Source organism: Hyla sarda, chromosome 4, assembly GCF_029499605.1.
Source record: "Hyla sarda isolate aHylSar1 chromosome 4, aHylSar1.hap1, whole genome shotgun sequence".
Lineage (NCBI taxonomy): Eukaryota > Metazoa > Chordata > Amphibia > Anura > Hylidae > Hyla > Hyla sarda.
In genome coordinates, this window is record NC_079192.1 from 47,954,765 (window position 1) to 47,967,900 (window position 13,136).

At 39.3% G+C, this 13,136-nt stretch overlaps 1 long non-coding RNA gene across 1 annotated transcript; it reads left to right on the forward strand.

Moving 5' to 3' along the window:
• Nucleotides 1–8,610: 8,610 nt before the first annotated feature.
• Nucleotides 8,611–12,394, forward strand: LOC130367868 (uncharacterized). The gene is made up of 3 exons (XR_008892205.1): nucleotides 8,611–8,743; nucleotides 10,383–10,452; nucleotides 12,154–12,394. It is a non-coding gene; the product is annotated as an uncharacterized LOC130367868 (long non-coding RNA).
• Nucleotides 12,395–13,136: the final 742 nt, after the last annotated feature.

Sequence of the window (13,136 nt, forward strand, 5' to 3'; positions counted from 1 at the left end):
TTTTGGTATATGGTGAATGATACATTCACCTCAACCCTTTCGGACAAACAAGAAGGTTCCGCTGGATCTGGTCCTGCTATATTTCTTACCTACAACCACCCTAACCCTTAACTGACCTTACTGAATGCTTCCCCCAACACTGCCTGGTTGTACACCCCTCACCCCTTCATATAGCTCTAGGGACAACATTTTTTCACCCAAAAATATATATATATTTCTTTTTTATCCAATGTATATTACAAATAAATATATATAATGTTACGCTCTACATGAAAACATGTACTGGTAAACCATGATAGCTAACAGTTTGTTTTAAAACACACTGGCCCTTGTTTACTAAACTCCAACTGACTCTTTTTCTCAGTTATTGCGCCTAAATTTTGGTCGCAACGTCTGTGCGACTAGTTATGAAACCAAATTTTAGTTGCATAACCACCATTTTATAAAACACTCTGAGTGGGCGTGTTTTATGCGAAAATGGGCATTTTACCGCCAAAAAACAAAAAGTACTCGGAGAAAAAGTGTGAGTCTGTCTCATACAATGACCGACAGCCAAGAGGACGAGTGAAATTCCAAAAATGGAGTGATTTCTAACAAGGGACTGTTTACCAGTGTGTTTTGTGTGAAAGTAACTTGTTTTATAACCTGAAAACATTTTGTACAGTTAAACACTTTTATGAATAAAATATTGAATGCTTTTGTGATCATTTTTTTTTTTAATCTTATTTTTAAATCAATGGAGCAACCAACCTTCTAACCAATGTTTTTTTTTTCATTATAACTCCTGAATAATTTAAATTGATTAATTTAAACCTTTTGACTCATACAAATGCATTTTTATTTATAAAAGGGGTATTCCAGGAAAAAACTTTTTTATATATATCAACTGCCTCCAGAAAGTTAAAAGGATTTGTAAATTACTTCTATTAAAAACATCTTAATCCTTCCAGTACTTATGAGCTTCTGAAGTTAAGGTTGTTCTTTTCTGTCTAAGTGCTCTCTGATGACACCTGTCTCGGGAAATGTCCAGTTTAGAAGAGGTTTGCTAAGGGGATTTGCTTCTAAACTGGGCGTTTCCCGAGACAGGTGTCATCAGATAGGACTTAGAAAAAAAAAAACAACCTTAACTTCAGAAGCTCATAAGTACTGAAAGGATTAAGATTTTTTAATAGAAGTAATTTACAAATCTGTTTAACTTTCTGGAGCCAGTTGATATATAAATTTTTTTTTTCCTGGATAACCCCTTTAAGGACCAAAACAAGTTTGGGTTATGTGTTGTCGAACAGCTTGAGAAGCTTGGTCAGCCTCTTCATTTGCAGGGGTTGCAACAATTTCTTCTCTTAAATCATCGGCAACATCATCAGGCAGGTTATGTTTTGGGCAATTATGTAGAATACTGCATGCGATTATAATTTCACACACTCTTTGCGGTTTATACAACAAAGCACCCCCTGTGATGTCCAGACATCAAAATCTGCTTTTCAGTAGCCCAATTATCCGCTCGATCATGGATCTTGTTCTTTTATGAGACCGATTAAAGTGTTCTTCTGCTCTAGATTGTGGATTCAAATATGGCGTTAGTAGCCAGCGACTAAGCCGATATCCATTGTCACCTGGTTTAGAAACAGACAACATTAGTTCTACCAACATGAAACATTTAGCAAAAGTGGATAATCAAAATTCATTTTAACAAAAACATAGTACTCAAAAAGTGTACTAGTCTAAGATGTCTACTGTTCAAAATTTTTAATTTTGCAAAGGATAGTGGATAGTTCGACAAATGTGTGTTACTTTAAAGGGGTACTCCGGTGAAAATCTTTTTTTCTTTTAAATCAACTGGGGGCAGAAAGTTAAACATATTTGTAAATTACTTCTATTAAAAAATCTTAATCCTTCCAGTACTTATTAGCTGCTGAATGCTACAGAGGCAATTCCTTTCTTTTTGGAACACTGATGACATCACGAACACAGTGCTCTCTGCTGACATCTCTGTCCATTTTAGCAACCATGCATAGCAGATGCATAGCAGATGTATGCTAAGGGCAGCATTGTGGCTTAGTGGTTAGCACTGCTGCCTTGCGGTGCTGGGGACTTGGGTTCAAATCCCACTAAGGACAACAATAAATAAAGCATTATTATTATTATAATAACGTCAGCAGAGAGAACTGTGGTCGTGATGTCATCAGAGAGCATTCCAAAAAGAAAAGAATTTCCTCTGTAGTATTCAGCAGCTAATAAGTACAGGAAGGATTAAGATTTTTTAATAGAAGTCATATACAAATATTCAAACAAAGAGTGTAATGTCCGGCACTGCTGCTGATATTCTCACGTATTTGGACTAAGGGACGTATTGGAGTGTTCCCCGAAGTGTTGGTGGTGCTCTGACTATGAGCAGTGAATCACAGATCTTGAAGTAAAGAGGAATGGTAGAAAAAGTCGGCAGACTCACCAAAGACTTCTTTTCCAGGGTAATTTCTTTATTTCATACTCACATATAAAAGGTGGATACAAAAGGTGGGAGAGGGATCACAGTGGGGGGTATTCACTGTCTGGCGACAGACTCTGTTTCGCTCGGTGCTCGAGCTTCTTCTGGCCTGAACAACTAGGAATAGTAGGCTGGTTCTTATACAGGTGGGTTCACAGGTCAAATTTCTTAGCACCTCCCAACTGTAGTGACGTCTGGTGTGAAGGCGTTAGCTTAAAAACAAGCATAGATTACGCCTTCCGTATACCTTCTGTCATAAGAAAACAGCTTATTATAAAAAATAAGAAGAGTGATTTAAAAACAAGGGGCGTAATCCACTTTGTCATTCAAGCCTAAAGGACCTGTTGCTGTGGTATGGATAATCCAATATGTTTCTCGCTGCAACAGGAGGCGGTTGAGATCAATACCTGGTCTGTATTTAACTCTCTCCACTCCGGAAAAAGTAAGTACTTCTGGTTTTCCCCCGTGGGCTTCCACTACATGGGATATTAGGTGGGGTGCCCCTTTAAGTGTGCGCAGTGAGTACATATGCTCACGTATTCTTGCGCATTAAATTTGCAAAAATTGCAGGACTTGCAAGAATAATTCCCTTTTGGTATAGAACTTTCTAACCATGTTACCTCTTTTTTAGGGAGTGTTTTTCGACTTTTTGACAGAATATCACCTATTGATTTGTTTTTTCTGTATGAAATAAGTGGTTTGCAGCTGGCTACCTCTTTTATGTCGGGATCCCCCTCTATAATGTGCCAGTTCCTTCTAACCGCTTGTTCAATTATATGGTTTATAGGTGAATTCTGGAACGTAAAAGAGAATCGTTTTTAGTTGGTTCTGATTTTTTCCACTTTTTGCCCACTAAAAGATTTTTTCTATCTAAATTGTCTGCTCGCTCTTTTCCATCTTTTATCAGCTTACTAGGGTAGGAGCGTTCTAACAAGCGTTTAGTTAAACTTCTGCTTGTGTGTTATAAGACTCATCAGATTCATTGTTTCTCCGTAATCTTACGAACTGATCGTATGGGACACCCTTCTTCACTGAGCTAGGATGAGAACTATTGTAGTGAAGAAGGGTGTTTTTAGATACGGATTTTCTGTATCCTTCACTTGTAAGTCTGTTGCCTGTTACTAGTAGTCTCAGGTCCAAAAATTCAAGTGAGGTACCTCCATAATGTGAGGTGAATGACATATTCACTGTATTAGTTAAATTAAGGTGGGTGACGAAATCATTGAACTGAGATTCTGAGCCTGACCATGCTATGAGAATATCATCTACATAACGCATGTACAATTTCACTTGTGAGATGTATGGGTTCTGGGATGAAAAAATAATTTGGCTTTCTAAGACTGCTAGGAACAAATTTGCGTATGTACAGGACACCGGGGTACCCATCGGGGTCCCGGTGTCCTGTCTATACCACTGGTCAGCAAATTGAAATGTACTGTTACTTAACAAAAAAGTAAGTGCCTCCTCTATGAATAAGATGAATTCTGCAGACTTATTAGACCATTTAAGGAATTCTTTTACAGCCCCTATACCAGCTTCGTGAGGAATTCTGGTATAGAGGCTGACCACATCAATGGAGCAAAGGTTCCAGTCTGATTCCCAATTCATTGTTTGGATTGTTTGTAATAAGTGTAAAGTGTCTTTAATGTAGGCTGGTATAGAGGGGAGTAAAGGGGAGAGTAACCATTCTAAATAGTGAGACAAGTATTCGGTAGTAGACCCCACTCCCGAGACGATGGGACGTCCCGGGGGTGGGGTCTGTGCTTTGTGTATTTTGGGAAGGTGGTACCATGTTGCGGGTTTGGGTGCCTCTGGTATGAGGCGTTCCGCGTTCTTTTTAGACAGCATTCCTTGTTCAACAAACTTATGTAGGAGTGTAGTTAGACCTTTAAGAATTTTAGGAGTCGGATCAGTTTTAAGGGGAGTGTATGTAGACCTATCACGTAATTGCCTTTCGGCTTCTTGTGTGTATATGGTTTTGTACATAAGTACAACACTTCCTCCTTTATCTGCTCTAATTATCACAAGGTCATCTCTCTTTTTAAGCTCATGGAGTGCTGTTTGTTCTGCTTTTGTTAAATTAACTGGTATTTCCTTATACAGTATAGATCGAATATCTTGTAAAACTGAGTTTTGGAATAAATCTAACTGCCCCCCAGGTGGTATCGGGGGGTTAAATCTAGACCTCCTTCCTTTGGTGAATGGTAACTGATCATATTCCTCTTTTTCTACATAATTAGGTTCACCAAAATCTCTCGCCAGCATTTCTATACATTCCTGTTCTAGTAGAGTACATTCTTTGGGAAAAAAACCTAGACTATCTATCATTGCTGGTGAATCTGCTTCGCATTTTGTCTGCTCAGTGGTATTTTTATTATAGAAAAATTTAAATAGATTGATGTCCCGTAACGACTTAGCCAAATCTATTTCGAATGTCACGGGGTTGAACCGCTCTGTCAGTCCATAATTCAGTCCTCTCGATAACAATGAGACTGTCGATTCGTTCAATGTCTCTGAAGTAAGGTTGATAACGTTAGACAGAGGGTGCTCCCGATCGATTCCTTCATGGTCCTGTCTCAACGTTCTGTTTTTCTTTTCTTTGGCTCTTTCAGATCTTTTCTTCCTTCCTCGCCGTGTGTGTCTTTTCCTAAAGGGTGGACTCGGTCAATTGGATCTTGATTACTGTCTTTGATGTTAATTTCCTTGTTCACATTAGGTACGGTATCCATGCGGTTTCTTGAACTAAACCGTGATGGACGTCGTGCTTGCTGAGGCCTTCTATTGGGTGGTATAGTGGGTTTATGGTACCATAAGAACTCTTTATCTTGGTCATAATCGGTTTTATCCCTCAAGAATTTTTCACGTTTCTTTCTTTTTACTTCATCCTGTAAAGAAACTGTTCTGTTTTGTAACTTAGGGAAAAATGCACGTATTTGTTCATCTGAAGCTCTTTTACGGTATACAGATTTAATTCTTGTGAGATCTTCATTAAGCTTATCGTGCTCTATTCTATTTCTCGTGAGCACAATTTGTAGCAGCTTCATGGAATGCTCATGGTGTGCCTGCTTCCATAGATTGACAAACGTGAAGCCAAATTATTTTTTCATCCCAGAACCCATACATCTCACAAGTGAAATTGTACATGCGTTATGTAGATGATATTCTCATAGCATGGTCAGGCTCAGAATCTCAGTTCAATGATTTCGTCACCCACCTTAATTTAACTAATACAGTGAATATGTCATTCACCTCACATTATGGAGGTACCTCACTTGAATTTTTGGACCTGAGACTACTAGTAACAGGCAACAGACTTACAAGTGAAGGATACAGAAAATCCGTATCTAAAAACACCCTTCTTCACTACAATAGTTCTCATCCTAGCTCAGTGAAGAAGGGTGTCCCATACGGTCAGTTCGTAAGATTACGGAGAAACAATGAATCTGATGAGTCTTATAACACACAAGCAGAAGATTTAACTAAACGCTTGTTAGAACGCTCCTACCCTAGTAAGCTGATAAAAGATGGAAAAGAGCGAGCAGACAATTTAGATAGAAAAAATCTTTTAGTGGGCAAAAAGTGGAAAAAATCAGAACCAACTAAAAAACGATTCTCTTTTACGTTCCAGAATTCACCTATAAACCATATAATTGAACAAGCGGTTAGAAGGAACTGGCACATTATAGAGGGGGATCCCGACATAAAAGAGGTAGCCAGCCGCAAACCACTTATTTCATACAGAAAAAACAAATCAATAGGTGATATTCTGTCAAAAAGTCGAAAAACACTCCCTAAAAAAGAGGTAACATGGTTAGAAAGTTCTATACCAAAAGGGAATTATGCTTGCAAGTCCTGCAATTTTTGCAAATTTAATGCACAATTGAAAACGATGCGAATGGGCTCAATAACCCACACTGTTACAGATTTAATAACATGCCGTACCAAACATGTAGTATATGTTATTTACTGCCCGTGCGGCTTCTACTACATTGGAAAAACTATACGCCAGTTATGCGCAAGAATACGTGAGCATATGTACTCACTGCGCACACTTAAAGGGGCACCCCGCCTAATATCCCATGTAGTGGAAGCCCACGGGGGAAAACCAGAAGTACTTACTTTTTCCGGAGTGGAGAGAGTTAAATACAGACCAGGTATTGATCTCAACCGCCTCCTGTTGCAGCGAGAAACATATTGGATTATTCATACCACAGCAACAGGTCCTTTAGGCTTGAATGACAAAGTGGATTACGCCCCTTGTTTTTAAATCACTCTTCTTATTTTTTATAATAAGCTGTTTTCTTATGACAGAAGGTATACGGAAGGCGTAATCTATGCTTGTTTTTAAGCTAACGCCTTCACACCAGACGTCACTACAGTTGGGAGGTGCTAAGAAATTAGACCTGTGAACCCACCTGTATAAGAACCAGCCTACTATTCCTAGTTGTTCAGGCCAGAAGAAGCTCGAGCACCGAGCGAAACAGAGTCTGTCGCCAGACAGTGAATACCCCCCACTGTGATCCCTCTCCCACCTTTTGTATCCACCTTTTATATGTGAGTATGAAATAAAGAAATTACCCTGGAAAAGAAGTCTTTAGTGAGTCTGCCGACTTTTTCTACCATTCCTCTTTACTTCAAGATCATATACAAATATGTTTAACTTTCTGCCACCAGTTGATTTAAAAGAAAAAAGGTTTTCACCGGAGTACCCCTTTAATGTTCATGAATAATAATGCTAAATCCTCATTGTGTAAGTCTGGAGAGGAAAAAATGGCAGAGCTCCTCATGGGACAAGTATTGTTTGATACACAGTGTGTTGTCAAGCAAGTGATGTGCAGTGGGTGTTAATAAACCACTCACCTTGCTTAGTTGTGTATATAGACACAATTACAAATGCGCTTGGATGATCATGCAGGTGGTGCAGCCTCCTGGTCCCGGATCTAGGAGTGCTCCTGGTCGGTAGGTACAGTGGTAAATAACAGTGGTAAATATGAGAGTAAAAATTTACCAGGTTTTCGGCGCAATCCACCAAGGATGGGTCAGAGTTTCTTCAAAAGAATTTTTATTTGCCAAAGAAACCGTTTCTTTGGCAAATAAAAATTATTTTGAAGAAACTCTGACCCATCCTTGGTGGATTGCGCCGAAAACCTGGTAAATTTTTACTCTCATATTTACCACAAATCCTCATTGTGAAAATCTCATTTTTAAAATCTTAACACACTACTACACCCTTACCTAGGATACATGACTCTCCATATACGCCTCTTTCAAATCTCGAATAAATCTCCGTATTTCATAGGATAAAAGCATCATGGCATGATCCAGGGTAATTGGGAACTATATCGATAATATACATGTATGGACCCACAATTATTTGTACATTATTGGACCGATACATTTTTCGATTGCGAAATTGCCACATGCGTGCAATCGATCAAACCAACAATATTGGGCATGCCTGCAATACTGAAAAAGGCCTCTTTATAACTTTGATGTTCCTGTGGTGTTTCAGGGAACTTGATGTAATGATGCGCCCCTCGCAGCATACTTTGCAGCACCTGACCTAGGATTCTGGAAAAAGAAGGTTGGCTTACGCCAAATCTGGAGGCCGAACAATGTTGATATATTCCAGTGCTTAAAAAATATAGTACTGAAAGTAGTTTTGTTAGTCCTGTTACTGCATGTGAGCGTTGTGTTTGTGGCTCAATTTGTTCTTCTATTTGTTGCATAAGCTCCAAAATGGCTGGCTTATTTAAACGGAAAGAACGATGAACCTCCTCTTCTAAGAAATGAGCCAAAGTTAATCGTGGACCAAAGTGTCGCTGCCTTCAATGTGGTCTTCTACATCTCCTCATAGCATTGTCATTTACTTCAACAGCTACACAAATTAGGCTCGGTAACAAATCAACTTCCTGTAATATTCCAAAATGGACAAAGAGTCAGGTCAAAGTGTTGTCACAGTCAAAACATGTTATCCTTTTTTTTGTTTTTTTTGCATGTTACCTAAAAACCCACACACACATACCTACAGCCTTGATGTTGTGTATATGTTATTTTCTGTTTCTCTCTCTCTGAGGGAGATTTGTGAAAACCTGTCCTGAGGAGAAGTTGCCCAGTTGCCCATAGCAACCAATCAGTTCGCTTTATGCAGAGGCCTTGTTAACAATGAAAAAAGCGATCAGCTTGGTTGCTATGGGCAACTGGGCAACTTTTTATCTGGACAGTTTTCTGTTAATCTCTCTCTCTCTATATATATATGTATGTATATCTCTATATATATTTACACACACACACACACACACACATATATATATATATATATATATATATATATATATACAAATAGTGTCTTACATAGTGTGATAGCAAATGTGATTGTATATTTGTGCCCTTTTTTTTGTTTAAGATTAAGACTTGTGTTTTCCCTTAAATTAGCAATTTTGTCAGGTATCAAAATGTTACCATGGTTCTTTGCCTAATCAGAGCGCAACTGGCTGATTTCAAATTAGCTCATTTATCCCACCATGTGTGGTGTTCCGGTACTGTATTGCATCCAGTACCCAGTGTAGAGGTCCCCAAAGTCAGAGTAACTACGTTCAGGTAGGGTTCCTCAGGTGGGACAGCCCCTAGTCGCCTCTCCTTAAGTCTAACTTTAATATTGGTAAATGTATATATTTAATAATTATAGCAATATTCTATAGAAATGTATAGTGCTTACCTTGTTCAGCGTCGCAGGACCTTCGGTCATGTGACCATGCTAGTAACCTCTATGATATGTTGCAGGACCTTAGGAGATCCTTGGGTCACATGTTACCCACAAATCTCTGTAATGGTGATTGACATCTGTTTGGACCAATTAGCGTTAGTCCAGCCCCTGCGCATATAAGGGAGTTGCGTCCAATTATCGCTCTCATGGATGCCGGACTAACAGGACGGTGTGCTACGCAACTTTCAAAGACACGCTAGGCCTCAAAACCTATGGCCTCAGCAGAACCAAAAATCGTGAGTTTTACTCTAATTCCTGCTAATGCTAGAGTGACGCCTGCACCGCAATTAATTCCCCTAAATTCAGTGGAACAGCGCAATAGACCAAAAGACTCTTAAAGCTAAAGTCCCAACCATTGTCAATCTTCAAAGGAAGCTGTTGTTATGATAAGAGACTGTTGTGTTGATGAAGTGTATGGAAAATCTTCAGTAAAAGTTAACGGCTGTATACAGAAGCTTTTTGTTGTGAACAATCCATTATTATCTACCTCAAACCTATTATCATCCACCTCCCTATCGTTCCTGGGAAGGCCGGTGGTAGGAAAAGCTTTATTGAGGAGCCCTCACCCTGGCATCACGAATAGTAAGGGTTAACAAGCACCCTTTAATACCCACACAGCTACACTGCCCATACCCTACACCCCCCAGGCTATCACACATGGATCTGCGACAGTCGCAATTTGTGTCGCACGTCATAAATTTGTGTCGCAGACATGTCAAAACACAACAACAAGGGAGGAGTTTACTGAGAAGCCTAGAAGACACACCCAAGGGCAAGACATAAGTAAGTAAACAGATACAGGCCTAAGAAACTACAGCAAATGTACTTTTTTAAACACTATCATACAGGAGACGGACTTACAATGGTTAGACATGCTCTCAGCATTACACAGTTAAGATCACAAGCATCTCTTACATTCACACACGCCATGAGAGTAAGCAGGGGCGGAACAATAAATTTGTAATGTTTTTGAAAAGGCATAAGTACATTAAAGCATATCTTATTGATCTGGCCTCCAAATTAAATCACCTGCCATTCCTTTTACCATACACTGCTTGCTCATAACATGTTTTCAAGTGTAAGTATTTGTTGAAGACCAAAAATAATTGTTAACATTTTCTGCCACATTAGCATTACATATCTTAACAAGCAGAGAAGATGGCGGAAGCAGCCCTGGAGAATCCAACTACTTCACAAGCAGGTAAATTCCTTTGGGATTCAGGTTGTAAAATTAAAATAAATCTACCATTACTTTCTGAAATGTTCACATTGGCCAATATTGTGAAGTTTGTGAAGGCATATAGGAAGTAAAATATTATAAAAATGTTTACAAAATGAGAGTGTTGTGCTTAGGTGAAGGCCAGAACTGACTTTGGCAGTCACATTTAATCAAGCATCTGTAATGAAAAAATTTGAACAATTATTACAATAATTTGTGTTTTCATGTTGTAATTTTTTGTGTAAAGCGGTACTCCAGCATAAAAATTAGTGCTGAAAGTAAATCTGTCACTACATTCACCCGCACTAACCAGCATTACTGGCTGTTAGTGCGTGTGACAGTGATTAAAAAGATACCTTTGTTGTCCAGATCCATCTGTACGTTCCGGAGATATCTTTATTTTCTATAATATGCTACTAAGCACTGTGTGCCACGGGCGGAGATACTATCCCGGGCTCAGACACAGTGACATCAGTGCTGCTCCACACTCAGGCCTGCTTCTTAAAGGGGTATTCCAGGAAAAAAGTTTTTTTTATTTATCAACTGGCTCCAGAAAGTTAAACAGATTTGTAAATTACTTCTAAATCTTAATTCTTTCAGTACTTGTGAGCTGATGAAGTTGAGTTGTTCTTTTCTGTCTAAGTGCTCTCTGATGACACCTGTCTCGGGAACCGCCCAGTTTAGAAGCAAATCCCCATAGCAAACCTCTTCTACTCTGTGCAATTCCCAAGACAAGCAGAGATGTCAGCAGAGAGCACTGTTGCCAGACAGAAAACAACAACTCAACTTCAGCAGCTGATAATTATTGAAATGATTAAGATTTTTTAATAGAAGTAATTTACAAATCTGTTTAACTTTCTGGAGCCAGTTGATAAAAAAAAAAAATGTTTTTCCCCTGGAATACCCCTTTAAGAAGCAGGCCTGAGTGCGGAGAAGCACTGATGTCACTGTGCTTGAGCCCGGGATAGTAGCTCCGCCCATGGCCCACACTGCTTAGTAGCATATTATAGAAAATAAAGATATCTTGCACAGACAGATTCCGACAACAAAGGTATCTTTTTAAAAACTGTCACAAGCACTAACAGCCAGTAATGCTGTTTAGTGCGGGTGAATGCAGGGACAGTTTTTAATCCAAAAATAGTAACTTGTGTGAGAAAAGCTAATCAATTTTTACATTACTTTTCATTAATAATGTTTAAGCCTTAAACAACACATCAGATGAGGTATCATTACTAGTTTGTGTTTGCTTTTTGTTTGTTTCAGTCATTATTTCAAGAAATGTTCTCAGCTCACACCTCTGTCTATGTCATAAACTATCCACAAAAAGAGATGGTTGGTATGGTCATTTTGTCTAGCTCTGGACAGTTGCTGACATGGGCATAGGTGTCAGAGCCCTTGAGCTCAGGCACAAAGGAAATTTTAAACAAAATAAAATTTCATGTCTTGTTCACAGCAACTGGTAAATGAAATCTGTCAGCAGTGTCACCTGAAATAACCTGTCGATACCGAAAGATAGTGCAGGTGACAATGATGACAACAATACTCACCTTGTGCCGTTTGTTGCTGTGATCTCTGGTAATCTTGTCTGTTACCTCCCCTCCGGCCACCCTGCTTCGGGATTGGATGGAGCTTTGTGACATCACTGCTGATGATTAAAAAAAATATATATATATATTTTCACAGATGAAACAACCAAAGCTGGATGATCTCCTCCATTTACTCCATCTCTTCCATGAGCGTGTTAACCAATCGACGACGGCAGATGGGTTGCTGGTCGAGACACGACCACTGGCTGATAACGGGAGCTCAGGCCTCTCGCTGCAACTCCTGCTGCCACTCGCCCCTAGTCTGCTGCCAACTCTGCCTGAAGTATTTAGGTCTCTGCCACTCCTCTGTGCACGTCCTGGCACTTCTCTGCCTGACATGCTTAGTGCGTATATGAGGGTATTACAATACGCTTCACTACTCTTTAAACAGTATTTGTCTAGAACAGCAGCAGGTGATTACTTTTGGCTGTCCTTTCACAGTATGTAGGCCCGTGACAGATTAACAGGTAAAAAATGGTACACTAGTTGGATGTACGTATGTGGTATGCACTGATGAGGGCAGAAAAATCTGCTACAATGAGCCTAAAAACTGTGTAATTTTTGTAAAACACCAGCCGGTGAGTACTATTGTTTGGACTTTCACAGTATGTAGGCCCTTGACAGATTAATAGGTACAAAATGGTAAACTACGTGGATGTACGTATGCGGTATGCACTGATGAGGGCAGAAAAATGCGCAACAATATGCAGAAAAGATCTGTTTTTTTTGTAAAACACCAGCCGGTTAGTACTATTGTTTGGACTTTCACAGTATGTAGGCCCTTGACAGATTAACAGGTACAAAATGGTACACTACTTGGATGTACGTATGCGTTATGCACTGATTTGGGTAGAAAAATGCGCAACAATACGCAGAAAAAATCGGTGTAAAACACCAGCCAGTGAATACTATTGTTTGGACTTTCACAGTATGTAGGCCCTTGACAGATTTACAGGTACAAAATGGTACACTACTTGGATGTACATATGTGGTATGCACTGATGAGGGCAGAAAAATGCTCAACAATAAGCAGAAAAAAATCTGTATTTTTGTAAAACACCAGCAGGTGATTACTTTTGC